The sequence below is a fragment of the Sapajus apella genome, unplaced genomic scaffold (genome assembly GCF_009761245.1).
Source record: "Sapajus apella isolate SASKATOON/1434 unplaced genomic scaffold, GSC_monkey_1.0 scaffold142, whole genome shotgun sequence".
Classification (NCBI taxonomy): domain Eukaryota; kingdom Metazoa; phylum Chordata; class Mammalia; order Primates; family Cebidae; genus Sapajus; species Sapajus apella.
Genome location: NW_022437082.1, coordinates 1,492,501 through 1,509,378, shown reverse-complemented (window position 1 = coordinate 1,509,378; position 16,878 = coordinate 1,492,501).

The window sequence follows — 16,878 nt, the reverse complement described above, 5'->3', positions numbered from 1 at the left end:
GGATGAAGCCTACTTGATCATAACAGATAAGCTTTTTGATGTGCTATTGCAATCAGTTTGCCCGTATTTTTTTGAAGATTTTTGCATCAATGTTCATCATGGATATTGGCCTGAAGTTTTCTTTTTTTGTTGAGTCTCTGCCGTGTTTTGGCATCAGGATGATGTCAGTCTCATAAAATGATTTGGGAAGGATTCCCTCTTTTTGTATTGTTTGGAATCATTTCAGAAGGAGTGTACCCAGCTCCTCTTTGTACATCTGGTAGAATTCAGCTGTGAACCCATCTGGACCTGGACTTTTTTTGGTTGTTAGGCTATTAATTGCTGCCTCAACTTCAGACCTTGTTATTGGTCTATTCAGGGTTTCAATTTCATGGTTTAGGCTTGGGAGGGTGCAAGTGTCCAGGAATTTATCCGTTTCTTCCAGGTTTACTGGTTTATGTGCATAAAGTTGTTTGTAGTAATCTCTGATGGTAGTTTGTATTTCTGTGGAATCAGTGGTGATATGCTCTTAATCGTTTTTTATTGCATCTATTTGATTCTTCTCTTCTTTTTCTTTTTATTAATCTAGCTAGCAGTCTAAATGTTTTGTTGATCTTTTCAAAAAACCAGCTCCTGGATTTATTGAATTTTGAATGGTTTTTTTTGTGTCTCTGTCTCCCTCAGTTCTGCTCTGATCCTAGTTATTTCTTGTCTTCTGCTAGCTTTTGAGGTTTTTTGTTTTTTTTTTTTTGTCTTGCTTCTCTAGTTCTTTTAATTTTTAGATAGGGTGGCGATTTTAGATCTTTCCTCGCTTCTCTGGTGGGTATTTATTGCTATAAATTTCCCTCTAGACACTGCTTTAAATGTGTCCCAGAGATTCTGGTACGCTGTGTCTTCGTTCTTGTTGGTTTCGAAGAATATCTTTATTTCTACCTTCATTTCATTGTTTATCCAGTCGACACTCAAGAGCCAGTTGTTCAGTTTCCATGAAGTTGTGTGGTTCTGAGTTAGTTTCTTAATCCTGAGTTCTAATTTGATTGCACTCTGGTCTGATATACTGTTTGTTATGATTTCTGTTTTTTTGTATTTGCTGAGGAGTGATTTACTTCCAATTATGTGGTCAGTTGTAGAGTAGGTGTGATGTGATGCTGAGAAGAATGTACATTCTGTGGATTTAGGGTGGAGAGGTCTGTAGATGTCTATTAGATCTGCGTGGTCCTGATCTAAGTTCAGGCCCTGGATATCCTTGTTAATTTTCTGTTTCGTTGATCTGTCTAATACTGACAGTGGAGTGTTAAAGTCTCCCATTATTATTGTGTGGGAGCCTAAGTCTCTCTGTAGGTTGTTGAGAACTCGCTTTATGTATCTGGGTGCTCCTGTATTGGGTGTGCATATATTTAGGATTATTAGTTCTTCTTGTTGCATTGATCCTTTTACCATTATATAATGCCCTTCCTTGTCTCTTTTGATCTTTGTTGCTTTAAAGCCCATTTTATCAGAGAATAGAATTGCAACTCCTACTTTTTTTCACTCTGCATTTGCTTGGTAAATCTTCCTCCATCCCTTTATTTTGAGCCTATGTGTGTCCTTGCATGTGAGATGGTTTCCTGAATACAGCACACCAATGAGTCTTGACTTTTTATCCAATTTGCCAGTCTGTGTCTTTTGATTGGGGCTTTTAGCCCATTTACATTTAAGGTTAATATCATTATGTGTGAATTTGATCCTGCTATTTTGATGCTAGCTGGTTGTTTGGCCTATTAGTTGATACAGTTTCTTCATTGTGTCAATGGTCTTTACCATTTGGTACATTTTTGGAGTGGCTGGTACTGGTTGTTCCTTTCCTTGTTTAGTGCATCTTTCAGGAGCACTTGTAAGGCAGGTCTGGTGGCAATGAAATCTCTCAGCAATTGCTTTTCTGGAAAGGATTTTATTTCTCTTTCACTTATGAAGCTTAGTTTGGCTGGATATGTAATTCTAGGTTGATAGTTTTCTTTAAAGATGTTGAATATTGGCCCCCACTCTCTTCTGGCTTGTAGGGTTCCTGCCAAGAGATCTGCTGTGAGTCTGATGGGCTTCCCTTTGTGGGTAACCTGACCTTCCTCTCTATCTGCCCTTGGCATTTTTTCCTTCATTTCAACCCTGGTGAATCTGATGATTATGTGCCTTGGGGTTGCTCTTCTTGAGGAACATCTTTGTGGTGTTCTCTGTATTTCCTGGACTTGAATGTTGGCCTGCCTTGTTAGGTTGAGGAAGTTCTCCTGTATAATATCCTGAAGAATGTTTTCCAGTTTGGATTCCTTCTCTCCATCACATTCAGGTAAACCTGTCAAATGTAAATTAGGTCTTTTCACAAAATCCCATATTTCTTGGAGGCTTTGTTCATTTTTTTTTTCACTCTTTTTTCTCTAATCTTGCCTTCTTGTTTTATTTCATTGAGTTGATCTTCAATCTCTGATATATTTTCTTCTGCTTGGTTGATTCAGCTATTGAAATTTGTGTATACTTCACGAAGTTCTCATGCTGTGTTTTTCAGCTCCATCAAGTCATTTATATTCTTCTCTAAGCTGTTTATTCTCATTAGCATTTCATCTAACCTTTTTTCAAGGTTCTTAGTTTCTTTGCATTGGGTTAGAACATGTTCTTTTAGCTCAGAGAAGTTTGTTATTACTCACCTTCTGAAGGCTGTTTCTGTCAATTCATCAGACTCATTCTCCATCCAGCTTTGTTCCCCTGTTGTGATCCCTTGGAGGAGGAGAGTCGTTCTGGTTTGTGGTTTTCATCCTTTTTGTGCTGGTTTCTTCCCATCTTCATGGAAGACCTGCAAGACTGCTGGAGGTCCACTCCAGACCCTGCTTGCCTGGGGATCACCCATGGGGGCTGCAGAATAGTAAGAGTTGCTGCCAGTTTCTTCTCCTGTTATCTTTGTCTCAGAAGTGTACCTGCCAGATGTCAGCTTGAGCTCTCCTCTATGAGGTGTCTCTTTGGATCTACAGGGGTTGGGGAGTTACTTGAGGAGATAGTCTGTCCCTTACAGGAGCTCAAGTGCTATGCTGGGAGTTCCATTGTTCCTTTCAGAGCTGCTGGGTAGGTACATTTAAGTCTGTTGCAGCAGAACTCATAACCACCTTTTTTCCCAGGTGCTCTGTCCTGGGAAGGTGGGGCTTTATTTATAAGTTCCTGATGTGCTGCTGCCTTTTTTCAGAGATGCCCTGCCCAGCAAGTAGGTGGTCTAGTCACAGTCTGCCAGCAGAGGCATTGCTGAGCTGCTGCGGGCTCTGCCCAGCTGTTGTGTGAACTTCCTTGCAGTTTTGTTTACAGAGGTACAGTTAGAACTGCCTTGGTAATGGCAGTCTGCCTCGGTAATGGTGGACTGCCTCAGTAATGGTGGATTGCCTTGGTAGTGGTGGATTGCCTCAGTAATGGCAGACGCCCTTCCTGCCACTGAGCTGGGCAGTCCTGGATCCAGCTGCACTTGCTGTGAAACTCTCAATCCAGAGTGTTTCAGATTGCTGGTCTTTGTGGGGGTGGGACCTGCCGAGCCAGATCACCTGGCTCCCTGTTCCAGCCCCCTCTTTTTCAGTTAAATGGGCAGCTCTGTCTCCTGGGCATTCCAAGCGCCAGTTGAAATGGCCAACCAGATTTGTGTGAGTTTTTGTGCAGAATCCCATGGCACCAGCTGAAACAGCCATGTTGGAAACTCATGGCGCTTTTTGGCCTGGGAATCGCCTGGTCTGTGGGCAGTAAAAACTCATTTGGAAATGCAGTGATCACTCACCCTTTGCATTGTTCTCTATGGGAACTGCACTCCAGAGTTGCTCCTATTCAGCCATCTTGGATCTCTTCAGGAATTCACTTTTATTTTTAAAACAGTTTTGTTGCATATAAGTTTCTTGCTTGAACAGTCTTTTTCTTTTGGCAGTCAAATACAGTAGTTCCCCTTTATCTGCAAGGGATGCATTCCAAGACCCCCAGCCTGAAACTGTGGATAGTAACAAACATTATATATAGTTTTTTCTATACATACATACCTATGGTGAAGTCTAATTTATAAAGAATTTATAAATCAGGCCTAGTGACAGAATAGCAATTATTAAAAAGCCAAAAAACAACAAATGCTGGTGAGGCTGTGGGGAAACCAACATGCTTTTACACTGTTGGTGTTAACATCACTTCATGCTAAAAACCCTCAACAAACAAATAATAAAAACAAAAATAATTTATTATTTGTTAATAATAAATTAACAACAAATAATAAATTATTTATTATTAACAAATAATAATATTTGTTTTGTATATCTGGACATTGAAGGAACATATGTTAAAATAATAAGACCCATCTATGAGAAACCCATAGCCAACATCATACTGAATGGGCAAAAGCTGGAAGCTTTCCGTTTGAGAGCTGGAACAAGACAAGAATGCTCACACTCACCACTTCTATTCAACATAGTACTGAAAGTCCTAGCCAGAGCAATCAGGCAAGAGAAGGAAATAAAAAGCATACAAATAGGAAATGAAGAAGTCAAGCTATTTTTCTTTGTTGATTATATGATTTATCAATCATCATAAATGATTCATCAATCTAGGTATATTATATACCTAGAAAACCCTAAAGACTCTGCTACAAGGCTCCTAGAGCTGATAAATGACTTCAGTGTAGAAAAACATTAGCATTTCTATACATCAATAATGTACAAACTGAAAGCCAAATCAAGAAGGCAATCCCATTTATAATAGCCACAAAAAGAATAAAATACCTCTTTTTGTATTGTTTGGAATAGTTTCGGAAAGAATGGTACCAGCTCCTCTTTTTACATCTGGTAGAATTTGGCTGTGAACCCATCTGGATCAGGACTTTTTTTGGTTGGTAGGCTATTAATTGCTGCCTCAACTTCAGACCTTGTTATTGGTCTATTCAAGGATTCAACTTCTTCGTGGTTTAGTCTTGGGAGGGTGTAAGTGTCCAGGAAATTATTATTTTTTCTAGATTTACTGGTTTATGTGCATAGGGTTGTTTGTAGTAATCTCTGATGGTAGTTTGTATTTCTGTGGAATCAGTGGTGATATATCCTTTATCATTTTTTATTGCATCTATTCGATTCTTCTCTCTTTTCTTTATTAGTCTGACTAGCAGTGTATTTTGCTGATCTTTTCAAAAAACCAGATACTGGATTTATTGATTTTTTGAAGGGTTTTTTGAAGGAGACAGAACTGAAGTTCTCTGTCTCCTTCAGTTCTGCTCTGATCTTATTTATTTCCTGTCTTCTGCTAGCTTTTGAATTTGTTTTATCATGCTCCTCTATCTCTTTCAACTTTCATGATAGCATCCTGGGGATGCAAGGCTGGTTAAACATACACAAATCTATAAAGATAATTCATCACATAAACAGAACCAAAGACAGAAACCACATGATCATTTCAATAGATGCAGAGAAGGCCTTCAACAAAATTCAACAGCCCTTTATGCTAAAAACTCTCAATAAACTAGATATTGATCGAATGTATCTCAAAATAATAAAAGCTATTTACAACAAACCCACAGCCAATGTCAAACTGAATGGGCAAAAACTGGAAGGATTCCCTTTGAAAACTGGCACTAGTCAGGTGTGCCCTCTCTCACCACTCCTATTCAATATAATATTGGAAGTTCTAGCCAGAGCAATCAGGCAAGAAAAAGAAGTAAAGGGTATTCAGTTAGGAAAGGAGGAAATCAAATTGTTGCTATTTGCAGATGATATAATTGTATATTTATAAGACCCCATCATCTCAGCCCAAAATCTCCTAAACTGATAAACAACTTCAGCAAAGTCTCAGGATACAAAATCAATGTGCAAAAATTACAAGCATTCCTATACACAAATAACAAACAAACAGAGAACCAAATCAAGAGTGAACTCCCATTCACAACTGCTACAAAGAGAATAAAATACCTGGGAATACAACTAACAAAAGATATGAAGGACCTCTTTAAGAAGAACTATAAACCACTGCTCAAGGAAATAAGAGAGGACACAAACAGATGGAGAAATATTCTATGCTCATGGTTACGAAGAATCAATATCGTGAAAATGGTCATACGGCCCAATGTAATTTACAGATTCAATGCTATCCCCATCAAGCTACCAATGACCTTCTTCACAGAACTGGAAAAAAACACCTTAAAATTCATATGGAGCCATAAAAGAGCCTGCATAGCCAAGGCAATCCTAAGCAACAAGAACAAAGCTAGAGGCATCATGCTACCTCACTTCAAACTATACTACAAGGCTACGGTAATCAAAACAGCATGGTACTGGTACCAAAACAGAGATATAGAACAATGGAACAGAACAAAGGCCTCAGAGGCAATGCCACACATCTACAACCATCTCATCTTTGACAAACCTGACAAAAACAAGCAACAGGGAAAGGACCCCCTGTTTAATAAATGGTGTTGGGACAACTGGCTAGCAGTGAGCAGAAAGGAGAAATTGGACCCCTTCCTGACACCTTACACTAAAACTCCAGATAGTTTAAAGATTTAAACATAAGACCTAACACCATAGTAACCCTAGAAGAAAACATAGGCAATACCATTCAGGACATGTAGTTCTTGCCTATGCTTATAGGCAAGAACTACATGACTAAAATACCAATAGCAATGGCCATAAATGCCAAAATAGACAAATGGGATCTAATTAAACTTAAGAGTTTCTGCACAGCAAAAGAAACAATTGTTAGAATGAACTGGCAACCAACAGAATGGGAAAAAACGTTTGCAAGCTACTCATCTGACAAAGGGCTAGTATACAGAATCTCCAAAGAACTAAACCAGATTCACAAGAAAAAAACAAACAACCCCATCCAAAAGTGGGCAAAGGATATGAACAGACACTTTTCAAAAGAAGACATATATGAGGCCAACAAACATATGAAAAAATGCTCATCATCACTGATCATTAGAGAAATGCAAATCAAAACCACATTGAGATACCATCTCACTCCAGTTAGAATGAAAATCATTTAAAAATCTGAAGACAACAGATGCTGGAGAGGATGTGGAGAAACAGGAACACTTTTACACTGTTGGTGGGAGTGTAAATTAGTTCAACCATTGTGGAAGACAGTGTGGCAATTCCTCAAGGATCTAGAAACAGAAATTCCATTTGAGCCAGCAATCCCATTACTGGGTATATACCCAAAGGATTATAAATTGTTCTATTATAAAGACACATGCATGTGTATGTTCATTGTGGCACTGTTTGCAATAGCAAAGACCTGGAACCAACCCAAATGCCCATCGATGTTAGACTGGACAAGGAAAATGTGGCACATATACACCATGGAATACTATGCAGCCATAAAAAAGGATGAGTTAATGTCCTTTGTAGGGACATGGATGAGTCTGGAAACCATCATTCTCAGCAAACTGACACAAGAATAGAAAATCAGGGTGGGAGCTGGGGAGAGACAGCAAGGGGAGAGATGCCAGATGTAGGTGATGGGGAGGAAGGCAGCAAATCACACTGCCACGTGTGTACCTATGCAACAATCTTGCATGATCTTCACAAGTACCCCAAAACCTAAAATGCAATAAAATAAATAAATGGGGAAAAAAAAAAAGGAAAATCAAACACTGCATGTTGTCACTCATAGGTGGGTGTTGAACAATGAGAACATATGGACACAGGGAGGGGAACATCACACACTGGGGTCTGTTGGGGGTTGTGGGCTAGAGGAGGGATAGCAGGGGATGGCGATGTTGGGTAGGGACAACATTGGGAGAAATGTCTGATGTAGGTGACGGGGGGATGGAGCAAATCACCGTGGCATGTGTGTACCTATGCAGCAATCCTGCAAGATCTGCACATATACTACAGAAATTAAAATATAAAAAAAAGAATAAAATACCAAAGAATATAGCTAACCAAGGAGGTGAAAGAGATTCACAAGGAGAATTACAAAACATTGCATAAAATCAGACATGACACAAATATGTGGAAAAACATCTAACGCTCATGGATTGGAAGAATCAGCATCATTAAAATGGCCATACTGCCAAAGCAATTTATAGATTCAATGCTATTCTGTCAAACTACTAACATCATTTTTCAGAGAATAAGAACAAAATATTCTAAAATTCCTGTGGAACCCAAATAGCCAAAGCAATCCTAAGCAAAAAAAAAAAAAAAAGCCGGAGGCATCACATCACCTAACTTAAACTAGTCTACAAGGCTACATAGTAACAGAAACAGCATAGTACTGGTACAAAAACAGACATGTAGACCAATGAAATAAAATTTTTAAAAAAACAGAGAAACCAGCAATAAAGCTGTACACCTAACACCACCTGATCTTTGACAAAGCCAACAAACATAAGAAATGGGAAAAAGACTGCCTATTTAATAAATGGTCCTATGAAACTGGACCCCTACCTATCACCATATATAAATATTAACGCAAGATGGATTAAGTCATTACTCCTGTTGAGTTAATATAAGACCTCAAACTATAAAAGTCCTAGAAGAAAACCTAGGAAACTCCCTTCCGAATATAAGCCTTGGAAAAGAATGTATGGCTAAGTCCTCAAAAGCAATTGCAACAAAACAAAAATTAACAAATGAAACCTAACTAAACTAAAGAGCTTCTGCACAACAAAAGAAACTATCAAGGCAGTAACAGACTACTTATAACATAAGAGAATAATATTCACAAACTTGCATCCAATAAATATATAATGTCCAAAATTTATAAGGAATTTAAATCAACAAACAAAAAAGCAAACCCCATTAAAAAGTGGACAAAGGGCTGGCACAGTGGCTCATGCCTATAATCCCAGCACTTTGGGAGGCTAAGATGGGCTGATCACCTGAGGTCAGGAGTTTGAGATCAGCCTGGCCAACTTGGCAAAACCCTGTCTCTACTAAAAATACAATAATTAGCTGGACATGGTGGCGGGTGCCTGTAATCCCAGCTACTCCAGAGGCTGAGGCAAGAGAATCACTTGAACCCAGGAGGTGGAGGTTGCAGTGAGCCAAGATCGAGCCACCTCCAGCCTGGGTGATAGAGTGAGACTGTGTCTCAGAAGAAAAAACAAAAACAAAAACAAAAACAAAACAGACTCTTCTCAAAAGAAGACATACATGAAAAAATGCTTATCATTACTAATCAGCAGAGAAATACAAATCAAAACCACAACAAGACATACCATCTCACACCAGTCATATAAACAAGTCAAAAAACAACAGATGCTAGTGAGGCTATGGAGAAAAGGGAACACTTATACACTGCTGGTGGGAATGTAAATTAGTTCAGTCACTGTGGAAAGGAGTTTAAAGACTACTCAAAGAACTGAGAGTTGAACTACCATTTGACTCGGCAATCCCGCAACTGGGTACATACCCAAAGAAAATAAATACTTCTACCAAAAAGACATATGCACCCGTATGTTCATTGCAGCACTATTCACAGTAGCAAAGACATGGAATCAACCCAGCTGCCCGTCAACAGTGGATTGAATAAATAAAATGTGGTACGTCTATACTGTGGAATACTACACAGACATTAAAAATAATGAAATTATGTCCTTTGCAGCAATATGTATGTAGCGGTAACCACTATCCTAAGCAAACTAACATAGAAACAAAACCAAATACCACATGTTCTCATTTATACGTGGGAGACAAACATTAGGTACACAAGGTCGTAAACATCAGAACAAAATATTTCTAGAGAATACAAGGGGAGGAAGGGAAGTGGATAAGGGTTGAGAAAAATCTACATGTTAGGTACTATGTTTATCACCTGGGGGATGGATTCATTCATATTCCAAACCTCAGCACAACACAATATACCTATGTAACAAACCTGCACATGTACCCCCTGATTCTAAAATAAAAATTGTAAGCAAAACTGGTAGAATCCAGCAATGAAAGCATCAGGTCTCAGGCCTTTTTTGCTGAAGGACTTTTTATTAGGGCTTCGATCTCATTACTTGTTATTGGTCTATCCAGGTTTTGGATTTCTCTGTATTTCCATCTTGGTAGATGGTACGTGTCTAGGAATTTATCCATTTATTCTAGGTTTTTGAATTTATTGGCATACAGTTGCACATAGTAGTCTCTAATGATACTTTGAATTTCTGTTCTATCAGTTGTAATGTCTCCATCTTCATCTCTGATTTTATTCATTTGGGCCTTCTCTTTTTTTCCTAGTCTGATAAAAGGATTGTCAATTTTTTTATCTTTTAAAAAATGACTTTTCATTTCATTGATTTTTCATATTGGTTTTTTCAATTTCATTTATTTCTGCTCTGATCTTTATTATTTCTTTTCTTCTACTAATTTTGGGTTTGTTTTGCTCTTGTTTTTCTAATTCTTTAAGATGTATAATTAGGTTGTTTCTTTGAAGTTTTTCTAATTTTTAATATAGGTTCTTATTGCTGTAAACCTTCCTCTTAGCATTGCTTTCACTGTATCCCATAGGTTTTGATATATTGCATTTCCATTGTCATTTATTTCAGGAAATTTTTCAGTTTTCTTAACTTCTTCATTGACCCAGTGGTCATTCAGGAGCATATTGTTTAATTTCCATGTATTTTTACAGCTTCCAATATTCATTTCTGTATTTATTTCTAGTGTTGCTCCGTGTGGTCAGAGTAGATGCTTGATATTGTTTCATTTTTTGAATGTTTTAAGACTTGTTTTGTCACCTAATGTATGGTCTATCCTTGAGAATGATCCATATGCTGAGGAGAAGAATTCTGCAGACGCTGGATGAAATGTTCTGTAAATATCTGTTATATCCATTTGGCCTATAGCGCAGATTAAGTCTAATGTTTCTTTGTTGATTTTCTGTCTGGGTCATCTATCTGTCCAATGCTGAAAGTGGGGCACTGAAATCTCAAACTTTTATTGTATTGAGGTCTCTCTCACTCTCTCTCCTTAGCTCTAATAATGTTTATTTTGTATATCTGGGTGCTCCAGTGTTGGGTTCATACATATTTACAATTGTTATTTTTTCTTGCCGAATTGATCCTTTTATCATTATATAATGAACTTCTTTGTCTCTTTTTATAGTTTTGTCTTGAAATCTATTTTGGTTGATATAAGTATAGCTACTCCTGCTTTTTTTTTTTTTTTTTTTTTTTGTTTCCATTTTCATGAAGTATCTTTCTCCATTACTTTATTTTCAGTTTATGTGTGTCTTTGTAGGTGAAGTATGTTTCTTGTGGGAAACAGATTGTTGAGTCTTTTTTAGATCCATTCAATCACTGAATGTCTTTTGATTGCAGAGTTTAGTCCATTTACATTCAATCTTATTATTTATAAGTAAGAACTTACTACTGCCATTTTGTTTTGTATTCTGGTTGTTGCATGGCCTGCCTGCCTCCCTCCCTCCCTCTCTCCCTTCCTTTCTTCCTTACTTCCTTCCCTCCCTCCCTTTCTTCCTTCCTTTTTCTTGTATGAAAGTGATTCTCTCTGATGGCATGCTTTAATTTCTTGCTTTATATAAATATCTGCTGTTGGTTTTTATTTGAAGTTAGCACGAAGCTCTAGAATAACATCTTATAATTCATTATTTTATTTTATTTTTTAATTTAACTTTTATTTTAATTCAGGGGTTCAACTTACCTACCAAGTTAAACTTTTAAGTTCAACAAACATGTGCAGGTTTATTATATAGGTAAACTTGTGTCATGAGGCTTTGTTGTACAGATTATTTTATCACCCAGGTATTAAGCCTAGTACCCATTAGTCTTTCTGATCCTCTCCCTCCTCTCAACTTCCACCCTCTGATAGGCTCCAGTGTGTGTTGTTCCCTTCTATGTGTCCATTTGTTCTCATCATTCAGCTCCCACTTATAAGTGAGAACATGAAGTATGTGGTTTTCTGTTCCTATGCTAGTTTGCTAAGAATAATGGCCTCTGTCTTCATCTATGTTCCCTCAAATGACATGATCTCATTCTTTTTGTGGCTGTATAGTATTCCATGGCATATATGTACCACATTTTCTTTACCCAGTATACCTTTGATGGGCATTTAGATTAATTCCATGTCTTTGCTATTGTGAATAGTGCTTCAATTAACATAAGGATGCATGTGTTTTTATGACAGAGTGGTTTCTATTCCTTTGGGTATATACCCAGTAATGGAATTGCTGGGTCAAATTGTATTTCTGTTTTTAGGTCTTTGAGGAATTAACACACTGTTTTCCCCAGTGGTTTAACTAATATATACTCCCACCAACAATGTCTAAGTGTTTCTTTTTCTCTGCAACCTTGCCAGCATCTGTTATTTTTTGACTTTTTAACTAAAGCCATTCTGACTGGTGTGAGATAGTATCTCATTGTGGTTTTGATTTACATTTCTCTAATGATCAGTGATGTTGAGCTTGTTTTCATAGGCTTGTTGGCTGCATATCTTTCACCCACTTCTTAATAGGTTTGCTTGTTTTTTTTCTTGTAAATTTGTTTAAGTTTCTTATAGATGCTGGATATTAGACCTTTGTCAGATGCGTAGTTTGCAAAAATTTTCTCCTATTCTGTAGGTTGTATGTTTACTCCCTTGATAATTTCTTTTGCTGCCTAGAAGCTCTTTAGTTTAATTAGGTCTCATTTGTCAATTTTTACTTTTGTTGCAATTGCTTTTGGTATTTTTGTCATGAAATTTTTGCCCATTCCTATGCCCAGAATGTTACTGCCTAGGTTTTCTTATAGGGTTTTTATAGTTTTGGTGTTACATTGAAGTCTTTAATTCGTCTTGAGCGATTATAAATTTTGTTTAGGTTGTAAAGAAGGGGTCCAGTTTCAATCTTCTGCATATGGCTAGCCAGTTGTCTGTTGTCCAGCACCATTTATTGAATAGGGAATTCCTTTCCCATTGCTTATTTTTGTCAAGTTTGTTGAAGATAAGATAGTTGTAGATGTGTGGCCTTATTTGGGGTTTTTTCTATTCTGTTCCATTGATAACACATTATTTTAAAGTGATGACAACTTAAGTCTGATTGCAAAAACAAACAAACATGCAATGATAAAACTCTACACTATAACTTCATCTCTCCTGCTTTTTAACTTTTTGTTGTTTCTATTTATATATTATACTTTCTGTCTTCAAAGCTTGTTCAAAACTTTTGATAAGTTCATATTTTATTCTCTGACTCAAGATGTAATTTATACATTACAATTACAGTGCTATAATATTCTGTATTTGTCCATGTACTTACTGATATCAGAGAGTTTTGTACCTTTAGATGATTGCACATTCCTCATCAATGTCCTTTTCTTTCAGATTGAAGAACTCCCTATAGCATTTCTCTTCTTTTACTTTAATTTTTGATTTTTTGTGGGCACCTAGTAGGTATATCCATTTACGGAATATGTGAGATGTTTTGATACAATAATATAATATGCAATAATCACATCATGGTAAACGAAGTATCCATCACCTCAAGCATTTATCCATTCTTTGTGTTACAAACAATCCAGTTATATTCTTTTAGTTATTTTTAAGTGTGCCATTAAATTATTTTTTATTATAGCCCTTCTGTTGTGCTAACAAATACTAGGTCTTATTCATTCTTTCTATTTTTTTGTTCCCATTAACTCTCCCCACGTTCCCTCACCACCCACCACTACCCTTCCCAGCCTCTGGTAGCCATCCATTTACTTTTTATCTCCATGAGTTCAGTTATTTCAAATTTTAGGTCCCCAAATCAGTGAGAACATGCAATGTTTGTCTCACTTCATATTATGACCTCCAGTTCCACTCATGTTGTTGCAAATGACAGGCTTTCATTCTTTTTTATAGCTGAATAGTACTGTATTGTATCTATGTGCCACATTTTCTTTATCCATTCATCTGTTGATGGGCACATTGCTTCCAAATCTTGACTATTGTAAATAGTGCTGCAATAAACATGGGCGTGCAGATACATGTTTGATATACTGATTTCCTTTCTTTTTGGTATATACCTAGGAGTGGGATTGCTGGATTGCAAGGTAGCTCTATTTTTAGTTTCTTGAGGGACCTCAACACTGGTCTCCATAGTAGTTGTATTAATTTACCTTTTCACCAACAGTGTACAAGGGTTCCCTTTTCTCCATATTCTTGCCAGCACTTGTTATTGCCTGACTTTTGGATACTTTAGCATCTCTTACAGGACTAGTCTGGTGTTGATAAAATCCTTCAGCTTTTTTATGTCTGAGAAAGTATTTCTCCTTCATGTTTGAAGGACACTTTTACTGAATATACTATTCTAGGATAAAATATTTTTTCCTTTAGCACTTTAAATATATCATTCCACTCTCTCTTGTTCTATAAGATTTCCACTAAGAAATCTACTGCCAGACATATTAAAGCTCCTTTTGTGTTTGTTTGTTTGTTTTTACTTTTCTCTTGCTGCTTTTAGGACGCTTTCTTTATCCTTGACCTTTGGGGCCAGGCACCATGGCTCATGCCTGTATTCCCAACACTTCAGGAGGCCAAGTCAGGTGGATTCCTTGAGCCCAGGAGTTCGAGACAAGCCTGGGCAACATGACAAAACCACATCTCTACAAAAACAAACAAACAAAAAAGTCTGCAATATATTCTCGATATTTGGCTGTTTGAATATGAAATGTCTTGACATAGTCTTCTTGGGGTTAAATTTGCTTGGTGTTCTATAACCTTCTTGCATTTGAATATTGATATTTTTCTCTAGGTTTAGAAAGTTCTCATTATTATCTTTTCAAATAATCTTTCTACTCCATTCTGTTTCTCTCTAACACCTTAAGGCCAGTACTCTTAGATTTGCTCTTTTGTTGCTATTTTCTAGATCCTATTGTCATACTTTATTATTTTTATTCTTTTTTTATTCCTCTGACTTTGCGTTTTTAAATAGACTGTCTTCAAGCTCACTAATTGTTTCTTCTGCTTGATCAGTTCTGCTGTTGAGAAACTCTGATGCATTCTTAAAGTTGTCAACTGAATTTTTCAGCTCCAGAATTTCTGCTTAATTTTGTTTAGTTATTTCCATCTCTTTGTTAAATGTATCTGATAGGATTTTGAATTTCTTCTCTATGTTATCTTAAATTGTGTTGAGCTTCCTCCAAACAGCTAGTTTGAATTCTCTGTCTGAAAGGTCCCATATCTGTATCACTCTGGAATTGGTCACTGGTGTCTTATTTAGTTTGTTTGGTGAAGTCCTATTTTCCTGAAAGATCTTCATGTCTGTGGATATTCATCAATGTCTGGGGGCATTGAAGAGTTAAGTACTTATTCTGATTTTTGCAGTCTAGGCATGTTTGTACCCATTCTTCTTGAGGAGGCTTTCTAAGTATTCAAAGATAATTGAGTGTTATAATCTAATTGTTTGGTCACTGCACCCGTATGTGCATTAGGGGGCACCCCAAGCCCAGTAATTCTGTGATTCTTGCAGACTTGTAGAGGTACCACCTTGATGGTGCTGGGTAAGATCTAAGAGAATTCCATGGATTACCAGGTAGTCTCTTGTTCTCTTCCCTTACATTTTCCCAAACAAATAGAGTCTTTCTGTGTGCTATGCTGCCTGGATTTGGGCGAGAGGTGATGCAAGTACTCACGTGGCAACCACTGCTGGGAATGTACTGGGTCACACCTGAAGCCAGCATAGTACTGGGTCTTGTCCAAGACTGGGTGGTGACTATTTCCTGCCTATCATTGATGTTTATTCAAGGCTCGAGTGCTTTTTAGTCATCAAGTGATGACTAGTACCAGGACTGGATCTTTCTTTTGGGCAGTGGGCTCCCTTCTGGCCCAGGGCAGGTCTAGAAATGAGCTTCAGAAGCAGAGGCCTGGAATCATGGTCTATAGGGGTCTGTTTGGTATTTTTTTTTTTTACTGTGGCTGAGTTGGCACCCAAGTTGCAAGGCAAAGTCCTTTTTACTCTTCCCTCTCCTTTCCTCAATCAGAAGAAATCTCTCCCTGTGGCCACTAGAGCCGGGAATGTGCTGGGTCACACCTGAAGCCAGCATGATACTGGGTCTTGCCCAAGGCTTGTGGTGTCTGCTGCCTGGCTACTGCTGATGTTTATTCAAGGTCCACGAACTATTTAGTTAGGAAGTGATGAATTCTGCCAGGACTGGGTCATTCCATTCAAGGCAGTAGGTTCTCGTCTATCCCAGGGTGGGTCTAGAAATGTCATCCAGGAAATATAGCCTGAAAGATGAGTTTCAGGACTCTGCCTGGTGCCCTGTCCTGCTGTGGCTGATCTGATACCCAAGTTGCAAGACAAAGTCCTCTTTACTCTTCCTTCTCCTCTCCTGGAGCAAATAGAAGGAATTTTTTCAGGAGCTGTGAGTGGTGCTGACTGGGATTAGGGGAATGGTGGCACAAGCACTCTGCTGGCTGCCCTGGCTGGTGTCTTACTGGGTTATGTGTCCCCAGGTCCACTGTTCACAAGACTAGTATGACACCAGGACTTGCCCAAGAATTGCAGTCCTTGTGGATAGACTGCCTTTCAAGTTTATTTAGGACCTCAGAGTAGTTTTGCCTATGGTGATGGGGCTTGCCAGAACTCAGATTTCAACCACTGAGTTGGACAATTTCCCTCTGGCTAGGGCTGGTATAAGTGCTCTCTCCATGGAAGCCAGCTGAATTCTGTCCTGTGTTCCTTTCCACTGTGAAAGGGCAGCATTGAGTTCTGATGCAAAGTCCCACAATCGCTTTGCTCTCCCTCTTTTAAGCACACAGTTTCTGTCTCTGAGCCACACAATACTGCCAGGGGGTGAGGGAGGGGTGATGTTGGCAATTCAAGACTACCCTCTTCAGTGTCTCTTTCAGTAATATGATGTTAAAATCAGATACTATGATTGCTCACCTATGTTTCAGTCTTACTATGAACATGCTTTCTTGTGTGAACAGTTGTTCAATCTGGTGTTTGGGTGGGGGGAATAATCAC